Here is a 22,856-nt window from a genome sequence, read left to right on the forward strand (position 1 = left end):
GAACATGTGTATAGTGTTTAGTATGTGACAGATACAGTTCTAAGCTTTCAATTTATTTATTTCTCTCAACAATTTTTTTAAATGGTAGCAAAGTTTTATTAAAGATAGGGAAAGAGACTGCAGAGTGAGTTTGAGCCAAGTCAAAGTAGGAAAAAAAGTACTCCTACAGTGTGAGGGTGGGCCATCAGACTAGAGGGAACACAATGACCTCCTCTCAACAATTCTATGAAGCACTCTTATCATTCTCATTTAAAATTAAGAAGACTGATAAAGCCATTTATGACAAACTAATGGCCAATATCATATAAATAGGGAGAAGCTGAAAGTTTTCCCTCTAAAATCAGGAACAAAATGAGGATGTCCACTACCACCACTCCTGTTCAATATAGTACTCAAAACATCTGCCAGAGAAGTCAGGCAAGAGAAAAAAATAAAAGGGATATGTATAGGAGAGGAAGAAGTCAAATTATTCTTTGCAGATACGTGGTCTTCTACATAGAAGACCAAAAAATTCCATCAAAGGACTTCTAGAATTAATAACCAAATTCAGTAATGTAGCAGGATACAAAAATCAATAGCATTCCTGTACACCAATAATGAACTCAACAAGAAAGAAGTTAGGAAAACAATGCCATTCATGATAGCATCAAGACAAATTAAATACTTAGGAATTAACTTAACCAAGGAAGTGAAAGAACTCTACAAAGAAAAATACAATACTCTGAAAAAGGAGATTGAAGAGGACATCAGGATATGCATGATATACCATGTTCCTGGATAGGCAAAACCAACATAGTCAAATGGTCATACTTCCAAAACTGATATACAGATTTAATACAATCTCAATCAAAATGAAAATTTCAAACAGCATTCCTCAGAGAACTGAAAAAATTAATCTTAAAACCCATATAGAACAAGAAAAGACCAATAATAGCAAAAGCAATCTGGCAAACAAGACCAAAGCAGGAGCATCTTAATCTAGGATTTCAAATTATATAACAAAGCCACAGCAATAAAAACAGTATGGTACTGGCACAAAAACAGACACTTCTCAGAAGAAATAGAAAAGGCTCTTAAAAACATTTTTAAAAGGTCCAACATTACTGGCCATTAGAGAAATGCAAATTAAAACAACACTGAGATATCATCTTACTCCAAAAAGAATGGCCATCATCAAGAAATCAAATAATAACAAATACTAGCAAGGCTGTGGTGAAAAAGGAACTCTCCCGTATTGTTAGTAGGAATGTAAACTATTACAACCATTATAGAAAGCAATATGGAGATTCTTCAAAAAGCTAAAATTAAAAATTCCATTGAATCCAGCTATCTCCCTACTAGACATCTTTTTCAAAGAGTTAAGTATATCATATTACAACAATACATTCATACCAATGGCAGCACAATTCATAATAGCTGAATCCTGGAAGCAGCCTATATGTCCATCAAGCAAACAAATGGAAAAAGAAAATGTGGTATTTATACATAGTAGAATACTACTCTGCTATAAAAAGGACAAACTCGAGTCATTTATAAGAAAGTGGATGCATCTTAAGACAATAATGTTAAGTGAAATAAATCAAATATACAAGCTTAAATACCATATAGTTTTTCTCATATGAAAAACCCAAAGCATAAGTGAGGAGCAAAATAAATGATAGATACAAGGAAACAGGGAGATAGGTATATTTTATCTTTTTAAAAATTAATTTTATAGGGGGCCGGGGATTTAGCTCAGTGGTTCCACTGCCTGCCTCCCAAGCGCAAGAACCTGAGTTTGATCCCTGGTACCAAAAAAAAAAATTAATTTTATTGGTACACTTTAGATATACATAATGATAACATTTATCATATGGAATTTGTACCTGTACATGATGTATCTTGACTCTTTTTTCTCCAATCCCCTCCTCTCCCTTCAACCTCTCTTCCCCTCCCTATTTACAAAAGCTTTGTTTACATATTTTTTCTATTTGCTCTTCCTTCCTTTCCCTCTCCCACTACACTAGTTCCTCTTCCCATTTGAATACTTTCTTCCTATTTCCTATTATTTATTCTACATTTCAGTCATTATTTACCCTCTTGGGTTTTCATACCAGAGAAACAATGTGATATTTAAACATGTGTGTCCAATTTATTTCACTTAAGAGTATGGTCTCAAGATGCATCCATTTACCTAGAAATGTTTCAAGTTTATCCTTTTTTATGGCAGAGTAGCACTTCACTGTATAAAAAAATCTTCTTTATCCATCCATTCATTGATGCACATTTGGATTGTTTCCAAAATTTAGCTATTATAAACATGGGTGTGCATATATCACTGTGGTATGATGTTTTTAACTTGTCCAGGAAGATAGCAAGAAGGGGAATAGCTGCATTGAATGGAACCTCTAGTTTTAATTGTTTGAGGAATCTCAAGACTGATTTCTACAGTGGTTGCACCAATTCACACTCCCACCAACAGTAGAGAAGGGTTCCTTTTCCCCCACAGCCCCACCAGCATTTGTTATTGATTTCATGATAGCAGCCATTCTTTCTGGAGTGAGATGGAATCTCAGTGTTGTTTTCATTTGCATCTCTCAAATGACCAGTGATGTTGAACATTTTTTCCTATATTTATTTGCCATTTCTAGTTCATCTGAGAAGTGTCTATTCATTTCAGATGCCCATTTTTGGATTGGGTTTTTTAATTTGGGGGGGGGGTCTGATTTTTTTTGAATTCTTTATATATTCTAGATATTAGTTCTTTGTCTGAGGAGCAGCTGGCAAACTTTTTTCCCACTCTGTGGGTTGTCTCTTCACTCTGTTGGTGGTTTCTTTTCTGTGCAAAAGGTTTTTAATAAGATGATATTTGAAATGGATCAAAAATCTAAATATTAATACAAAAACACTAAATCTGCTGGAAGATAGAAAAGGTAGAACTCTTGAAGGTACTGGTGTAGGCAAAGACTTTATGAACAAAACCCCAATTGCACAGGAAATATCACAAAGAATCAACAACTGGGATCTCATCTAATTAAAAAGGGAGATAGATCTTTTGTAAATGGAAAGAGCACCAGGAGATGGAGGGAAGGGGTGGGGGCAGGGAAGGGGATATAAAACAAATTAAGATGTTTCATGTACATACATCAATTACCCACAATTAATAGAGTCACTCTGTGTGGAAAACATGTACTAATAAAAATAAAGGTAGGACACTGAACATGTACTGGCTCACACCTGTAATCCCAGCACTCTGGGAGGCTGAGGCAAGATGATTGCAAGTTCACACCCAGCCTGGGCCACTTAATGAGACGCTGTCTCAAGCTAAACAATTTTAAAAGGTCTAGGAATGTATCTCAGTGTGAAGTCCCTGGGTTCAATCCTCAGTATTAGGGGATGGGGTAGGGGGGTGGGCAGGACATATAACCTGAGAATGTACTGTCAGAAGTGTTCTTATACCCATTATCCTGAGTTAAGGAGAGGAGAACTTTTTAAAAACAAGTAAATAAAAACAGAAAGTGTCCTTTACATAGGAAAGTGTAGAGTGGATCATGTGACATTTACTAAAAGGAGGACATTCACGGAGTTGACAGTGATAAGACTCTTATCCCAATCTCCTCTAACATCATAATTGTTTAAAAAGATCACACTTTGGAGGATGCTGCTGAGACCATTTCAAATGAAGTCCTCCTTTCTAGAACTTAAGGAACTAAAGTAATTTAAGCCTTGGAAAACGAGAAGTGGATGCCAGCTCTTCCCTTCCTCTGGTGCTTTATGGCAGCCGCTAGTGATATATTCGGCTCTGTCTGAATAACCCACCAGATGGTCCAGCTGTGAGAATGTTATTGTTTTCTACCAATTTATATTATTCCCATGGCTTCACAAGTTCTAGTTCTTGAACTTTCAAAAGATACCATTGCTTTTTCTTTAAGCTATGAGAAAATAATAGGTTTCCCAAATCTATCACAAAAGATTCATCAGATCTGTAGGTGAACTCACAGGCAAATGTCAAAGCTTTTTATAATCTCCTTTAAAAGGCTGCACGTTTATTTCATGGGACCTTTTTCTTACAAGAGGGACTAAAGATTTGATAGAAAGTTTTCATATGAGTGGGCTGTGGGCTGTTGCTACAAGTGTCAATTAGTTAATGCACTTTGTGAAAAATGATGCTATTCTCTCCAAGGCCATTTTGTTATTTTTCTTTACACTTTTCTCCTCTTTGGTGTTCTGCAGAATTGCTTGTCTGATATTGGAGTAAGCATACCGATCATTCACAGGCTTTACATGTTCCCAGTTATCTGTATCCTACAAGAAAGATAAGCAATAAGAACTCACACAGTGTGGATTATAGCCTAATAATTAGTATCTTGTGCATTAGGAGATGCAAAGCTCCATTTGAATGCAGCCATTCAAATAGTTAAGCATGAATTACCACACTATAATTCAGGGCCACAAGGCTCTTCTAGATATAGAAGCAGATGTCTTTTTTACTAGAAGAGATAAACCAGTAGTAATCTAAAGGGGGGAAAAAGTGGGATTTTGTTTGGTTGGTTTTTGTTTTTTTTAGCGCTAGAGTGACTTCATCCCTGTTATTGTACCCAGAACTTAGAAATATAATATTCATCTAAATTCCTCTAAGCAGCCCTTGCACAATCTCAGCCTTCCTCAGCCTCCCTGTGAGTATATACAGGGCTGGCAATGGATCTCCATATTTTTCCAGCCTGCATTATTTCCCCTGTTCTATTGTTAGGTCCTTCTAACAACAAAAACCACAACAAAAACAACACCTTCCCCTCACTACCAAGTCTCTACTGGAGGCTATATTTGAGTGTGTTTGTGTGTGTGTGTGCATGTGTGTGTGTGTATGCATCTATACGTGTGTGTGCAAGGAGAGTAGGCACCCAGGAAATTTCTTACCATGGCCTTCTAGGTCCTCACCTTCTCAGGCCTGCCTGTGTCTCAGACTTGATCACCTGCACTTGCTTCCTGTCTCACATTGCTCCAGCAACACTCGCCACTTCATTGGTTTTTATACAAGCCAAGTATACATACATGTCAGGATATTCCTCAGGTCTTCTGTCTGGAAGATTCTTCAATCAGCCAGTCTGTGTGGCTGGCTACCTCACTTCACTGAATTATATTTGGTCTCTGCACAGAAGTTAGCTCTTTACAGATGAAAGAAAGAAAAAAGGAAGGTATTAAATAAAGAATAAAATAAAGACAGAAAAATGCTGTAGAGTCCTTTCTACACCATACTTTATAATAGCATCCTATGTCGCTTTGTTTCTATATCTGGCATTATTTTTTTTCCAAATACTTATCACTACCTGGCTTTCAGTTAAGTAGTTATATGGTTGGGGTTGGCTCTCTAATTACAATGAATCCATGAAGCCAGAACTCTTATTGTTTTTTCAATCCTTAGCCTCATATCTTCAGCCCTTAGGCAAGTGCCTCAAATAGAGTAAGTCTTAAGGTATTTGCTGAATGAAAGAATGAATAATTGAACTTTCAGTTTCAGGAATGCAGGAATTTCTTTTTCTTTTTAAAGAAAAAGAAATATAAGTCTTTCAACTCAGCTCTTTGAGTCCATTTCTCAAATATGGCTTCTATTCTACTTGAAATTATTGGCTTGGGATATAAATAGTAGAGGCACACCTCCAAGAATTTGTTCTGGAAATGGATAAAATCTTCTGGAACCCCATTCCACTTAAAGATACCACAGATTGGGTTGAAAAACAAATATTCTCTGACACATGCCCTTTCTAAAATGTGAATTGTAAAACATTTTTAAAGCTGTCATTTTAAAGCTTATGCTGGTTCTTAGTGGAGCTTTACAAGGAAACCCAAAATAATGGGATTTTGATTAAGAATGACAACTCACTGGATTTATACTGGAACAAGATTGTTAAGACTAAGCAAACTAATTTTCTCAGTATAATAACATAAGAATTTTCTGTTTGGACTCAAATTTCCAAAAAAGGGCTTTCTAGACTTGAGGAAAAAGAAAGATGGGGAACCGTCTTTGTTGGGAGAAGTGGGACATAAAATGGTGACAGCTAAAGAAGGCAACATGGAGAATACAAAATAGAAATTATAGTCCCATTTCACTTATGCAAGTAGGTTCAAAAACCATGAGCAAAATATTAATTCTACAATGTTAAATATACTTAATACTTTAAAATTCATTGAGTAGTTTGGGTGAGAGTTATTCAGACAGACAGAACAGATAAGGGAGAGAAAGAGAGAGCAAGAGTGAGGGAAAGGGGGAGAGGAAAGGAGGGGAGGGGAGGGGAAAGGGTGGAGGAGGAGGGAAAGGAGAGGTAAGGAAGACAGAGAAAGGGTTGACTGGGACAATGGGCTCATTTGATCATAGAGGCTAAAACGTCCCATGACAGGCTGGAGAACTAGGGAAGTTGAGAACCAGGGAGTTCATAGTATGGCTCAGTTCAAGTTTGAAGGCTTGCTGAAACCTTTAACTGTAGTTGCAGATTTACCCATTTCTCCTTCCTGTGTTATTAGTCTTTAACTATCTCTTGTTAGGTGCATCTACATATAGGACTGTTATGTATTCTTAATGAACTCATTCCTCATCACTGGATATTGTCTTTCTTTACCCTTTGTAATAGTCCATGTTCTGAATTTACTTTGTCTGATATTAACATAACCGTTCTAGTTTTTTTATTAATGCTTACATGATGTATCTTTTTCTATTAGTTCACTCTCAACATACCAAGTCATTATAATTAAGACAAATCCTTTACAAAGAGATGAGTTAATTTTTTATTCATTCTCCCAATCTCTGTTTCTTAATTGGCATATTCATCCATTTACATTTAATATATGGGGATTATTGATATGATTAGGCTGTAGCCGACCATCTCGCTGGCTGTGTTGTATTTATTCCATCTGTTTTTGCTCCTTTTGCATATATGTGCCTGCTTTTTTCTTTCTGCCTTATATCTCCACAACTGGATTTTGTTTTAAATTCACAATAATCACGTATTTATGGAGTAAGTGTTGTTTTGACATGTGTATGCATAATAGAGTGATTATAGCAAGCTAATGAACATACCTATCACCTCACATATTTACTGGGGTTTTTTTAAGAACATGTAAAATTTATTATTTTAGCAATTTAAAAATATGTAACACATTATTACCATAGTCATCTTGCTGTGTGAAAACTTTTCCCTCTATATAACTGGAACTTGGTACCCAAAATCAGCCACTCCCCATCCTCTACTTCTCCAACCCCTCAACCTCTGGTAACCAGCATTTTCTCTACTTCTGTAAGTTTGGCTTTTTCACAATTGCACTTTTCATGCCTATTTAAATGCCTAGTTAGTCTAGGGTTTACAACACATATCTTCAAGTAATATTATATTGCTCTATGTTAAGTAGAAGACCTAGCCTTGTAAGAGTACACACTTAATTCGCTCCTCTCATCTTTTATAATTTCCATGTATTTTACTTTGTGCACACTTTTAAACCAACCTACATTGCTACTTCTCAGTGACTTACATTTCAGAGTAATTAAAATAAGAAAAATATTTTCTGTATGTAATTTCATTTTAACTGCTTTCAGAGATCGTTACTCTGTGAAAATACAACTTTATATCAGGTTCCTTCAATCTTGAAGAAGCTCTTTTAATATTTCTCATAGTGCAGGATGGCTGACAATTCCCTCAGTTTTTGTCAAAAGGTTCTGTTTTCAATGTTGATACATCTTTTCAATGAATTTTGAGTTAGCCTTCTGAAAATTTTACCACCTTAAAGAGTTCATTGTCTTTTAGTATAGTTTCTGACAAAAAGTCAGTCTACTAAATTCTTAGTTTTGTTCTTTTGTATGTAATGTGTTTTAGTTTTGTGGCATTTTAGGTTTTCTTTCATCTTGGATTATTTGATTACTTGACTATGATGTTCTGGGTGTGCATTTATCCTTCTTGGTGTTTTCTGAGCTTGTTTGATGACTTTCACTATTTTTGGAAAATTCTTAGCCATTACCCTCTGCAAATATTTAATCTGCCTCATCCTTACTCCAAGATTCCAAAAACACATCTTACCTTTCTGATACCCTCCTCCAGCTCTGGAGTGCTCAGTTCTGGTTGTTTTCTTTCTCCACCGTCACAAGTGACTTGTTTATTTCTTTTTCAGTTTAGATAATATGTATTGATCTATCTTGAAGTTCAAATCCACCAACTCCCTCCTCAGATGTGTGGATCCCACTAATGATTCTGACAAAGGTATTCTTCATTTCTGCTACTATGTTTTTCCCCTTAGCATTTTTATTTGACTACTTCATATAGCTTCCATGTCTTTGATGCTATTCTTCAGCTAATTAGGCACATTTATATACCTTTTCCATAAGAATCTTTAACATATTAATTAGTCACAATTGTTTTAGATTCCCCATCCAATAACAGAAAAGGATCTGTCCCTCTCCCAGGAGAAGACAGCTGTTTCTTGCTACTCCGTATTCTCCAGGTTGGTGGGAGATGGGATGGAAGGGTCATTTCTGGTCCTCCTCCACCTCAGTTTAGGTGAAATCTGTGTCCCTGGCTCTCAGAGCTGAGGCTTTCTAATGACTTTATTTTAATGATTCCACCTCTTACCTTTCATGATTCTAACCTCTTAGGGGCATAAGACACCTCTAATATCCAGGCCACAAAAGGATTCTTGTCCTTCTTCCTGACATAGAGGGTTTTTAAAATGTTTTCTTTTACCAATCACCCAGCCACAAGCAGTGATGGCAAACCTTTTAGAGCTTCCAATGACACAAACAGCCCGCTGAGGCAAGTGTGCTACAGGTTCGCAACCACGGCAGGCTTAAGGGCTTCAAGATCTGTTTCTGTCCCCCTCTCCCAGCATATTTACAATATATAATAGTTCCATCCACATTGGGGAATTTGTTCATATATGTACACATCTTGATGAGTTTTGACTCCTCTATTCCCCTCAAGCTTCCCCCTTTCCTTGAGCCCCTCCTCTATCTCCAAAAAGTCTTGTCTTTTATCTTATTTTTTATTTTAGGTTTCTCATAACAGAGAAGTCACGTGATTTTTTTTTTTTTTTTTTTTGGTACCGGGGATCGAACTCAGGTCCTCGAGCTTGCGCAGCAGGAGGCGAAACCACTGAGCTAAATCCTTGGCCCTAATCACATGATATTTTAACTTTCTGTGTCTGACTTAATTTCTTTTTTTTGGTACCAGGGATTGAACTCAGGACAAGCAGTGGCACCACTGAGCTAAATCTCCGGCCCTGACTTAATTTCATTTACTGTATCTTAAAGCTTTTATTCCTAAGAGAAAAGCACCTAAACAGAGCCTCTTGGCTTTCACACAGCAGGAACTGCTGTCCTCCTCCACCCATCACAAACTTAGACTTCCTCTTGGTGTCTGCCCTGCCCCTAATCTTTCTTCTGAACATTGGGAAAGATGAATCTACAAGTAGATATGGATCCTTCTTGTTTCTGTGTCACCCAAGTATTCTATATTTGAGAACTAGCTTATACCTAACCTTTAGAAATTCATTACAGTATTTAACAGAACTCTTCTTAGCTGCTGGTATGGTGGCTCAGCATTTTCCCATGCCCTGCCCTAATGGTACAACCTGCCTCTCCTTGGAGACCCTTGCCTTTCCTTAGATTTCAGGCTGCCTAGTGAACTGAATTGTGCGATGGATTCAAGGAAATGTACGATTTTGTCAATTACCTAAGTTGTTCTCATTTGTTAGGGTGGAAGCAACACTCTCCAGCTTTCTGCTTCCTAGTCGGAAGTCAGAAATTCTAATATTCGTTTTTAGATTGGTTCCTATTCTATGCTATAATTTCCCAGCTGGGATCTAACTTTCAGTAAAAGCCCATTACATTCTTTCTAATTGCTAGAGGAGATTTTACAAAGGAAGAAAGAGGACTATGCTTGGGATACCACATTAGAAGGCGGCCAGGATCTGGCTGACAACCACAAGGTGATGAGGAATTATACTGACAGCAGGTATTTGCAATCAAAGGTAAGAGGCAACCACCTGGAGAACACAAGCACCTCTCCCATACTGGGGAGAATTTGGCCAGGGAGGACATTTAACTTTCAATAGTGATGTGTAAAGAAGAGTTAGCTAGAGCCGGGGATTTAGCTCAGTGGTTTCACCTTCTGCTGTGCAAACGCAAGGACCTGAGTTTGATCCCCGGTACCAAAAACAAAACAAAGAGCTGACAATGAAAAACTGTCAGCAACTGGATTAAAGAAGAGTTAGCTAATTTTATGTGGCTTCCGAAGGAAAGAGGGATCAGAGATTGCTGTAAAGACTGAGGCTACCCAAATTATAGGGTACAGGTAAACCATTACAACTGATGGTCATCAAGTCTAATATAATAGCTGTGATCTAAAAATAGGAGGTTAAGCTCTTGCCCAGAAAAAGTTGCACTAATCTAATGATTTTATATGTAATTGAGTTATCAGAATTACACCACAATAGAGGGGGAAAAGGCTCAGAAACTTTGGTTGTCTTCATTTACAAATAATACAATTTGGCTTTCTGTGTTAGTCCATTAAACATTCTGATGAGGGAACCCAAGGTTTAACTTTTATCATATTGTCAGGGAAAAGGGGAATCAAATTTTAGAGGCCATCTCAGCACCTGAGTAATTTTTTTTCCAATCCAGCAAGATCAGATGGTCTGATTTCCTTGCTCACTGTTTCTGGTAGAAAAGGCAATTTTCAAGACTGAAATAGCAATTTCTTAGCCATCACTGAAACTCTTAAAATCCATTTTTTAAACTTCCATAGACTTCCATGTATAAATGAAAGAAGACTCCTGGAAATACACATTTTTCTATTTTGAGAGATAACTCACTCAAGCATAAAGTTAATACAATTTATTACACCAAAAGTAAAGTTGCATTAGAGTGAGCTCCTAACAGATGAGTAAACGCACTTCACAGGAATGGGGTTGGCATGTCTGCCACCCTGAATTTGTCTACTTCAGCTTCAGTGCCGCCGTAAATGTCTCATTCATATGTTGGCCCTGCTGACATAGGAGAGCCTGTCCTGCTTAGAGAGGTGTTTTGAGAACCTTTAGACCAGTGACAGTGAACCTTCTAGAGCTTTCAATGATAACAAACAATCTGTTGTGGGACCTGCGGCATAGGTTTGCCACCACTGCTTTAGACCCTTGAAATGTCAGCACAAACCCTAAATTGAGTTATTGGCCTCTGGTTATTCTGAGAGATTAAGCATTCCATCAATACTTTAAGTAAAATTGATAAAACCAAGTTGGAGAACTTTGAGTTAGAAGGCTCTGATCTACAACCTAGGTTTAATGGAAACTTGCTAACTATGATCTCAGATAAGGTGGTTAGTTCCTCTGAACTTCAGTTTCTTCATATTAGAGTAAAAATTTTTATGATATTACCATAGAGTTGTGAGGAGACTTATATATGGAGTCACTTAGCATAGTGCCTAGCACACAGTATACCCTGGTTGGATATTTATCATCATCATCGTCATGGTTACTACTTTAACCAAGTATCAGTCTACCTTGCTGCCCATCCTACGACTTCAGTCCATTCATTTGACACAATCTTGAGCAACAGTTGTGTTTCATGCTCTGCTCTAGGACATTGTGCATAGTAAGTAAGAATATAGACTTTGTTTCTTCTGTCACCTACCAGGAGACACTTCATCTCTTTGAATCTGAGTTTCTTCTCAAATGGAACTAATCAGAACCAGCACTCAAATGAAGTACCTGAGATCCTCGGACAGCTGTGTGAGTGAATGTCTTTTTAAATTGTGCATCCTGGTTACCATGTTTGCCTAATCCTGCCCCAGCATCTCATAATAAAAAATCCCTATTTCACCCAATCATGAAGTTGAGGAAACAGAGAGGGTATATTTGCCTAGTATAGGAGAAAGGTGTAGTAACACTTGTCCAATGAGGGAATTTCAGACTGGCCCTTAAAGTATGAGAAGATATTTACTAGACAAACACTAGGTTGCTCTCTGTAGGTAGGTCAAAGAGTGAATGATGGGTTATTAGAAATGACAATATGGCTTGGAAGGAAATGATAACAAGCACCAAGAACTATTATGTATGCATCACCCATTATGTGTGGTGGATGTCTACTCGTTTTGCAGATATTTTCTTTAATCTTTACAACAGTTAAAATGTTGGTATCACATATCTCTCCATTTTATAGCATTAACCCCAAGGAGGCAAAAATGCTATACAATGTATTAATTTTCCATAGCTGCTATAACAAACTGCCAAAAACTCAGTGGATTAAAATAACATGAATTCATTGCTTTAGAATTTTACAGCTAGAAGTCCGGGACAGATCCCTCTTGGCTAATATCAAGGTACCTAGGGAGAATCCATTTCCTCATCTTTCCCAACTCCTAGAAGCTACCAGCACCTAGATTCATATCCCCATCTTCAAAGTCAGCTGGTCAAGTCTTTCACAGATTGTATCACTCTGACCTTCATCTGTAGTCATATTCCCTTCTAACTCTGATTCTCTCTTCTACTTTTAAGGGGCCTTAAGATTATTGTGAGTCAGTTCATTAGCAATCTTAATTTCATCTGAAACTTTAATACCCCTTTGCCATGAAACCTGACTTATGCACAGGTTCTGAATTAGGAAATGGATTTCTTGGAAGGGGGAGCATTATCTGTCTACATTCCATGGTTTGTTAGTAATAGTTATTAAACTAAGGTAAATTTGGATTTTATCTCAGGTTGATAGGAAAGCATAGAAGGTTTTAAGTACTGGTGTGATACAAATAAATCTGTATTTTACATAATTAACCCTTGAATCAGAATGTAGTAAGGAACTAAAGAAAAATATTGACATTTGAGAATTCAGTAGGAATTACTGAAGCAGCAGGTGTAAAAATGGAGAAAAGGGAGTGGATTGGAGATAATATTTTAGAGGCAAAATCCTCAGAGCCTATCGACCACTGGAATGTGGACAGGGAAGATTCTCTGTTAGCCAGCTTTCCCACTGCAGGGACAAAGTACCTGGAATAGACAAATTAGAAGAGGAAGGGTTTATTTTGGATCCCAGTTTCAAAGGATTCAGTCCATGATCAGCTGGCTCCAAAGCAGAAGCATCATGGTGGAAGGGCATAGCGGAGGAAAGCTGCTCAACTCATGGCATCTGGGAAACACAGAACCAGAGAAAAGCCAGAGGAGAAAAGGCCAGGGACCAGATATAGTCTCCAGGGTCTTGGCCCCATGACCTACTTTCTCTAATTAGGTTCCACCTCTTACAAGCTTATTCAGCTATGAATTCATCCATAAGTTAAGGCATTGTTTAGGTTACGGTCTTAAGAATCTAATTATTTCTCCAGTCAAGAAGACAAGATTAACTGGCACAGACTCCAAGATGAAACTTAGATTTTCTAGTTTAGGTGATTGGGAAGATACTGATTTGTCTTTACATTTTAATGTGCCTGTAATTGTTGTAGTTCATTTATTTGTTGAAACCATTCATTTATTCACAAAATACTTGCTCAATATCTACTAAATGCCAGGCTATTATAGCTTGGGAAGCATCAGTGAAAACAAAACACAAAAATCTCTGCCCTCAAGGAGCTCATCTCCTGGTTGAGGGAGAAATGCACAGTATACCAATAATCAGTAAATACCAGTATGCATTATAAAGTGGTGCAGAGTATTGAAAAAAGGTAAAAGCAGGGTACATGTTACGAGGAATATGGCTGGGTGGGGGTGTCTGTGCTTCAGGTAATCAGTAAGCCTCAGTCAGAAGGTGACATTTGAGCAAAAACTTTGAGGAGGGGAAAGAATTAGCCCTATGGACATTTGGGGAGATGCATCTAAGGAACAGCTAATGCAGAACCCAGCAGCAGGAGATAGCTTATGTGTTTGAGGAAAAGAAAAAAATGTCTCTATGATTGGAGCAGATGAACAAGGGGACAAGTAGCAGATGATTCTTCTCCTACCTAATAGGGAGATATCAGCTTGAATTGGACTTTCATAAGAAGAGAACAGGGAGACACAAAGAGAGACTGGAAGGGGTCATCGCTTCTTCCATATCTGGCCCCCACTCTACTTGGAACTTTAAGCACCTATGGCTTCTCTTGACTTCTGATATAACCAAGAGCTCATATTAGTTGAGTGCTAATTATATGGCAGGCTTTATGTGAATTAACCCAGTTGATCCTCAAAGTAACACCATCAGGTAAACAGAAGGATCAGGACCCCTTTCACTGCTAAGGAAACTGGTTAAGATGATATAGCTAGAAAGATTGGGATTAAATTCTAAACGGTCCATCTCCAAAGCCCACTAGTGTGGCTATGGCTCCCCATCCCCTGGACTACAAGGAGCTGAAGAGCAAAAGAAAGAAACCTTTCTGTCTTAAAACCTCCTGTTTACTGATTTCATCTCTGAAATAAGCACTGTGGGAAACTTGGATGGGTAACATGATAGTTCCTTGTACCTTCAGCCAAATGAGTCATCCATTTATCCAACCATCCATCCATCCATCTACCCATCCAACCATCTGTGCATTCACCCAACCATCCACCCACCCAATCATCCACCCACCCACCCATCCATCCATCTGTCCATCCATCCATCTATCCATCAGTCCATCCATCCATCCTATAAGAGCTAAGGTCTAGCACCTAAGTGCTAGGTTCTGGAGTAGGATTTTTCTCTATGATAAGAAGAATTTGGCAGCAGGAAAATGTGTGCAAAAAAAGGAAAAAAAAAAAAAGTGAGACCGTAAGAAGAAATTTCCCTTATTCGAAGTTTTGCCTTGGGAGATGTTCACATTTATCACTTGGTAACCATTAAGTCACCACACAATATCATGATGCTCATCCTTTCTGCTAGATAACTCTCCCTCCACAGCTAATTGCCTTACATCTATAGCCTAGTTCTTGTCAGTTTTGTCACACTGTTATTACATACTGTAATGGTGTGTAAGATATTGGCCTGTCATTATATATAAATGTGTCTAAGGAAAACTCATTTCCAAGAATCATTTTTGAAAATGAATCCAGTAGAGAGGTAAAAGCTTATTTTCTGTCTCCAAGGACAACATAAAGTAACTCTAAGGCTAGTAATAAGAATCGTTTAAGGTGGATTTTATGCCCCATGGGAATACCAAAGCCACAAACATATTTTGGGGGTATTATATAAAGCCCAGGAAAGAGTTAAGCTAAATAAAGGAAAAAGCTTTCATCCCTACTAACTATGCCATACCTTGATGGTATGAACAACACGGCCCTTTCCCCCACTTACCATTCTTCTATTTATTTTATTATGGTTAATAACATGTGACTACAAAATCATTTTTATTATTTTCCCTTTGGTGTCATTAAGCTAAATTTCCTTATTTCAATAATACAGCACTGGTACCTTGTCTGACATTAGAACTTTTTTTTTCCAGTTATCTATTAAAGGAATAGTTGAATTTATTATAAAATAAATATTTCATACAAATCTCCCAATGCAAGGTTTGAGATATCTCCTAGGGTCAAGCATTTTTGTGTGCCAGTACTTTCCCAGTTTGTTTCTGACCCGTCTTGCTATGGAGGGTAAACTACATAAGAAGAGGACTTTTGTTCCTGGAACAGGGTGTACACATGGCAGGTGTTCAAGAATGCACAACAGATGACCAACACAATGTCCACCTTCACCTTTGAACACATGCAGAACAGCCAAATCATTTTTCTACATAAAGAGTTTGTCCCTGAAATGGGAAGGAAAAGGATTTAATTTCAATGTTAACTTGCCAAAAAATTGGCTAGCTTTAGGATATTATCAAACTTTAACTGTTTCAAGCCTTTGTTAAAGATCTGCTGTCTATAAGTAAAGAACTCTACTCTGGGTACTGAGGGCAAAATAAAGGTGATTATTTATTATTAAAAGTTACTGTGCCTGCCCTGAAGGGCCTTATACAGTAGTCTAGTGCGAGCCTGGTGATTATTCAAAGAAGGAAGTGAAAGGGACCTCAACTCCCTAATTCCCTTCCCCTCCATACTCTTCAGTATTCACTGGTGTCATTTGTCTGTTACTTTCAGACAGAGCCAACTTATAGGCCCTGGAGCCAGGTTGCCTGAGTTCAAGTCCTGATTCAATCAAATACTGTATTAGCTATGAGACTTTGGGCAACTTGCCTTCGCTATACCACAGTTTATTCATTTGTGAGATAGGAATAAAGACTGAATTAATCTTGCAGAGCTACTCTGATGATTAAGTGAACTCATCTTTGTAAAATGCTTAGGACCATACTTGGTAGAGTATAACTGGTCCATTAATATTAGCATATTATTGCCACTTTGTGATAGGTTATATTTTGCACAGCTGTCTTGAGCTATTATTAATGTCTATTGTTGTGTATTTAAAATCAAAATATCTGTATTACTTTTTAGAGTGATACATGGTCATCACAAAAGCTTTAAATTACATAAAGACAATGTTTCTCTGTAATCTTATCCCCAAAGATAAGTGTGGTACAAAATTTGGCAAATTTTCCACATAATAATTTGCCTAAGAATGTACAGCTATACCTTCAACATAAATGCATTACTATACTGTTCCACAAACAGTCTATTAATGAGCTAAGATCACCCATTCATGTCACTATTAAAAGGTCTATAGAGCTGATGGCTGGGCCGAATGGAGCCGGCGGGGCTGAGTGGGGCCGAGCGGTTGCAGGCTGACCGGGACCTGCTTGTTCCGGCTTGCTCCACTAGCTTTCCACCAGCCACCAGGACAGGGTGAGGAGGACCACCCCCCACCCCACCCCCGGGCAGGCCCAGCAGCTGACGGCTTGGCTGCACTGGCGCCTCCAACAATACTCACCCCCCATCCCGGCCTCTGGCCTTTTGGCTGTGCAGCTACTTGGTTACACACTTCAGGGGCACAGGGGGACAAAAGCCATTGTCCTGAGCTCCAGAAGTGAACAACAGAGAGAGTGCCTGTCTCAGGCTCCCCGATGAAAACAAGCCCACTGGAAAAGTGAAGGGAATCTCTGCAACAAAGGCACACCAGACCACCGTGATTGGTAAGTTGGAGGAATTATCAGCTCCCTTCGGAAACTGGACTTTCTTCAGGGGAAAAGCAGCTGAAACCTTCAGTAGACACTTGCAGAGTGCAACCCTGCAGGTGGACAGGGAGCTCAACTTGGGACTTGAAACCAGAAATCTGCCTGAATCTCACGGGACTGGGACTAGCTTACTGAGATTCATTGACTTATAACTGCACACGGCTGCCCACGTTGTCTACTGTGACAGCAGAGATATACCTTGAAGGAGGCCCTTTATTTTTTAAAGGTGATAGATTAATAACTACCACAAATTGTCATTCTTTGAGAGGTATTTGATGCTATGGTGTTGCTGATTGTATGGCTTGGGCTAAGGTGTCGTGATTGATCCAAACAGTTTTCCTTCCTGGTATAATGAAAATGAGATAGCCTCAGAGTCATTAGAGACTCAAAACCTAAAGACCAGCTGTATCTGGAAGACACCTCTAAGAAGCAATCATTCCATAAGGGTTTTAAATAGATCAACAAAGATACATACAATAAACAACTTCATAATATCAACGCAGGAACTAAACCAGGGACAGTACCAAAAATAAAAATGAGAAGGCATTTAAGCAAGTCACAAACCAAGACTTCCACCCCACAAAAGGCAAATTCTGGGGGAACTGAGGTGCAAAAGTCTGATAATCAACCACCTGGACACCCTGAACTGATAGCATAGGAAGGAGCAAAACAGAGGAATGAGGCTTTAGAAAAATTCAAAGCAGAAATAATCTACCAGATAACTACAGAGATGGTGAGCAGAGTGAAAGACATGATTAGAGGCTCTAGAACAGAAACTGATAAAAAAAAAAATAGATGAGCTCAGAAATATGCTGGAAGCCACCAATGCCCAGCATAAGAAAGAAATGGAAACCATGATCGCCCAACATAAGAAAGAAATGGAATCCATGAAACTGATTCAAACAGATAATCAGGAGATTAAAAACTCCACTGAAAGCATGCATAGCAGATTAAGAGAATCTGAAGATAGAATATCAGATATAGGAGACAGGATTGCAGTGAAAGACCATGAAAACAGAGATTTCTTAAAAATAGTAAGGAACCATGAGAAATCAATTCAACAGCTGCTAGATGATGCAAAGAAGAATAATATAAGACTGATAGGAGTCCATGAAAAAACAGGAGAAAGTACAATTGACATAAAAAAAACTGTTCACAGAAGTAATAGTACGGAACTTCCCAGACAGAGGAGGAGAATTGGACATACAGGTAAGTGAGGCATATAGAACTCCACCCAGCCATGATCAAAAAAAATCTACACCTAGACATACAATAGTCAAGATCCCAGAAACCCAACAGAAGATCAAAATCCTACAGGCAGAGAAAAGAAACAAATCACCTATAAAGGAAAGCCCATCAGAATCATGGCAGACTTCTCAACACAAACACTCAAATCAAGGAGAGCCTGGAGTGAAGTATTTCAAGCCCTGAAAGAAAATAACTTCCAACCTAGACTGTTGTATCCAGCAAAATTATCTTTCAAAATCGATGGGGAGACTGGATACTTCCAAGACAAAGAACACCTGAGAAATTTCATGAACGTCAAACCAGCACTCCAAACAATTCTAAGCAATATCCTAGAAAAAGACAATGAAGGTCACAACTCCATGAGGCTCAACAGAGGGAAGCCACCAGACAAGGTAAGAAACTAAAGGGAAAGGGGGAAAAAGAAATAAGAGCCAACAACAGTAAAACATCATGACAAGGATGAGTCAATTATCTCTCAATTATAACTCTCAATGTTAATGGCCTCAATTCACCAATCAAAAGAAGTAGACTGACAGAATGGATTAAGAAGCAAAATTCAGCAATATGCTGTACACAAGAAACACACCTAACTCAAAAAGAAATTCATAGACTGAAAGTAAAAGGATGGAAAACAGCTCTCCACACAACAGGAACCCAGGAAAAAGCAGGGGTAGCAATCTTATTTGCAGACAAAGTAGATTTCAAACCAAAACTAACTAAGAGAGACAAAAATGGTCATTACTTCCTTGTGAAGGGAACAATCCAAGAGGAAGAGATGACAATCCTAAATATATATGCACCAAATACAAATGCCCCCAACTATACAAAACAAATATTAATGGACATGAAAAACCAAATAAGCACTAATACAGTTGTAGTGGGAGACCTCAATACCCCACTATCACAAATAGACAGATCATCTAGACAAAAAATTAACAACAAAATTCTAGAACTGAACCAAGCTATTGAAGAAATGGACTTAATAGATATTTACAGAGTGTTCCACTCCACAAAATCAGAATACACATTCTTTTCAGCTGCACACGGGTCATTCTCCAAAATAGACCACATGCTAGCTCACAGGACATGTCTAAGTCAATGTAAAAGAACTGAAATTACCCCCTATATATTATCAGACCATAATGCAATAAAATTGGAGATCAATAGCATGAGAAACTGCAAAACTCCCATAAACACCTGGAAATTGAATAACACCCTCCTGAACAACCAATGGGTCACATAGGAAATTAAAGAAGAAATTAGACAGTTTCTACAAGTAAATGATGATGCCAGTACAACATATAGGAATCTATGGGACACAATGAAAGCAGTTCTACGTGGGAAATTCATAGCAGTGAATGCCCATATTAGGAAAACAGAGAGAACTCAGATAAACAACTTAATGCAGAACCTCAAACTCCGAGAAAAAGAAGAGAATAACAAACCCAAAGCCTGCACAAGAGAGGAAATTGTAAAGATCAGAGCAGAAATCAATGCAATGGAGACTAAGAGAATGATACAAAAAATTAATGAATCAAAGAGTTTGTTTTTTGAGAGAATAAATAAAATCAATAAACCTTTAGCCAACCTTATCAAAAAAAAGGAAAGAAAAGACTCAAATCCATGCAATTAAGAACAAAAAAGGGGAAGTCATAACAGAACCAGCAGAAATCCAGAGAATCATCAATACCTACTTCGAGAACCTGTACTCTAATAAAATGGAAAACACAGAAGAAATGGACAGATTCCTAGATACATATAAATTGCCAAAGTTAAATGAAGAAGATATAGAAATTCAAAACACCCCAATTACAATGAGTGAAATTGAAAATGTAATTAAAAATTTACCAACCAAGAAAAGCCCAGGTCCTGATGGCTTCACTGCTGAATTCTACATTTAAAAGACATTTAAAGACGAACTAATGCCATTACTCTTTAAACTCATCAAGGAAATTGAAAGGGAAGCAAGGCTTCCAAACCCATTCCTGGAAGCAAGTGTGACTTTGATTCCAAAACCAAGGAAAGACCCACCCAAAAAGAGAACTACAGGCCAATCTTCCTAATGAACATAGATGCAAAAATCCTCAACAAGATACTGGCAAACAGAATACAGAGGGTCATTAAGAAGATCATACACCCTGACCAAGTCAGATTTATCCCAGGTATGCAAGGATGGTTCAACATTTGTAAATCAATAAATGTAATATACTATATTAACAGAGTCAAGGACAAAAACCATATGGTCATCTCAATAGATGCAGAAAAGGCATTTGACAAAATCCAACACCCATTCATGATAAAAACCCTACAGAAAATTGGAATAGAAGGTCTTTATCTCAACCTGACTAAGGCTATCTATGAAAAACTATAAACCAATATCATACTAAATGGTCAAAAACTGAAAACTTTCACACTAAAATCAGGAACAAGACAAGAGTGCCCACTATCACCACTTCTGTTTAATATTGTTCTCGAAACATTAGCCACAGCAATTAGAAAAGAGAACGAAATAAAAGGAATAAAGATAGGAAAGGAAGAAGTTAAATTCTCATTATTTGCTGATGATATGATACTTTACATAGAAGACCCAAAAAACTCTACCAAAAGACCTCTAGACTTAATTGACAGATTCAGTAGAGTAGCTCGATATAAGGTCAACACTCAAAAAACAATAGCCTTCTTATACACAAATAGCAGACTCATTGAGAGAGAAATTAGGGAAACAATTCCTTTTACAATAGCATCCAAAAAGTGAAATATCTAGGAATCAATCTAACAAAGGAAGCAAAAGACCTCTACGCTGAAAACTACAGCACCCTGAAAAAGGAGATCGAGGAGGATATAAGAAAATGGAAAGACATCCCTTGCTCCTGGGTAGGAAGAATCAATATAGTGAAAATGGCCATACTTCCAAAACTGCTATATAGACTTAATGCAATGCCAACTGAAATTCCAACAATATACTTCACAGAGCTACAGAAAAAAATCCAAAAATTCATTTGGAACCAGAAGAGACCTAGAATAGCAAAAGAAATTCTGGACAACAGGGGTATCAAAATCCCCAACTTGAAACTATACTACAAAGCTACTGTGATAAAAAACAGCATGGTACTGGCAAAGAAACAGACCTGAGGATCAGTGGAATAGATTAGAAGATGCAAAAACAAATTCAGACATACTCAGCCACCTCATCTTTGACAAAGGAGCCAACCACCCTCATTGGAGGAAAGATAGCCTATTTAATAAATGGTGTTGGAAAAACTGGATTTCAACCTGTCAGAGATCAAAACTAGACCCATATCTATCACCGTGCACTAAATTAAGATCGAAGTGGATTAAAGATCTAAATATTAAAACAAACAGTAAACTTGCTGGAAGATAAGTTAGGTAGAACTCTTGAAGATATTGGCATAGGAAATGACTTTATGAACAAAACCTCAGTAGCACGGGAACTAGCAGAAAGAATCAACAACTGGGATTTCATCTTATTGAAAAGCTTCTGCCCTGCAAGAGAAACCACCAACAGAGCTAAGAGACAACCTACAATGTGGGAAAATATTTTTAGTAGCTGTAACTCAGACAAAGGGCTACTATCTAGAATATATAAAGAACTGAAAAAAAATCAGACCCCCCCCAATTCAAAGACTCAATTCAAAAATGGGCATCTGAAATGAACAGACATTTCTCAGACAAAGAAGTAAAAGCAGCAAATAAACATATGAAAAAAATGTTCAACATCACTGGTCATTTGAGAGATGCAGATGAAAACAACACTGAGATTCCACCTCACCCCAGAAAGAGTGGCTGCTATCAAGAAATCAACCAATTACAAATGGTGGGGGGGTGTGGAGAGAAAGGAACCCTTCTCCATTGTTGGTGGGAGTGCAGACTGGTGCAACCACTATGGAAATCAGTGTGGAGATACCTCAAAGAACTAGGGATGCAGGTCCCATTTGACCCAGCTATTTCCCTGCTGGGTATTTTCCCAAAAGAATTAAAAGAATCATACCACAGTGATATATGTGCACCCATGTTTATTGCGGCACAGTTTGTAATAGCTAAAGCTTGGAAACAGCCCAAATGCCCATCAACTGGAAACTGGATAAAGAAGATGTGGTTTTTTTATAAAATGGAGTACTACTCAGCCATGAAGAATGAGAAACTAGAGTCATTTATAGCTAAATGGATGCATATTGAGGCCATACTCTGAAGTGAAATAAATTGGACACACGTGTGTAAATCCTGAATAGTTTCTCTAATGTGAGAAACTGAGAGTGCAAATAAGGACTAAAAGGATTAAAAACTAATAACTGATACTTTGAAATAGGAAAAGGTCCAAGGGGGTAGGGGTGGTGGGAGGGGAAGGGGAAAGGAAAGAATGGAAAGAAAAAATCATGAGAAAAGAAAAAAAAATGGAAATGAAGTATGTAAATAGGGAAGGGTGGAGGGGTGAAGGGTGCACAGGTAATGGGGAAAAAAAACGAACCAAGTTACATCATGTACAGGTACAAGCACCCAAAGATAAATGTAAATGTGTTGTATACCTAAAATGTA

General features: G+C 37.9%; 1 long non-coding RNA gene across 1 annotated transcript in view; it reads right to left on the bottom strand.

Moving 5' to 3' along the window:
* LOC110345530 (uncharacterized) overlaps positions 1 to 22,856 on the bottom strand; it is a 275,962-nt gene that overhangs the window by 125,302 nt on the left and 127,804 nt on the right. The window contains exon 4 of the long non-coding RNA XR_015446901.1: positions 5,032 to 5,144. This is a non-coding gene — a long non-coding RNA (uncharacterized LOC110345530). The remainder of the gene's footprint in view (positions 1 to 5,031; positions 5,145 to 22,856) is intronic.

The sequence above is a fragment of the Heterocephalus glaber genome, unplaced genomic scaffold, assembly GCF_053883595.1.
Source record: "Heterocephalus glaber isolate CG9 unplaced genomic scaffold, H.glaber_assembly_v1.0 deba00001733, whole genome shotgun sequence".
In the NCBI taxonomy this organism is placed as follows: domain Eukaryota; kingdom Metazoa; phylum Chordata; class Mammalia; order Rodentia; family Bathyergidae; genus Heterocephalus; species Heterocephalus glaber.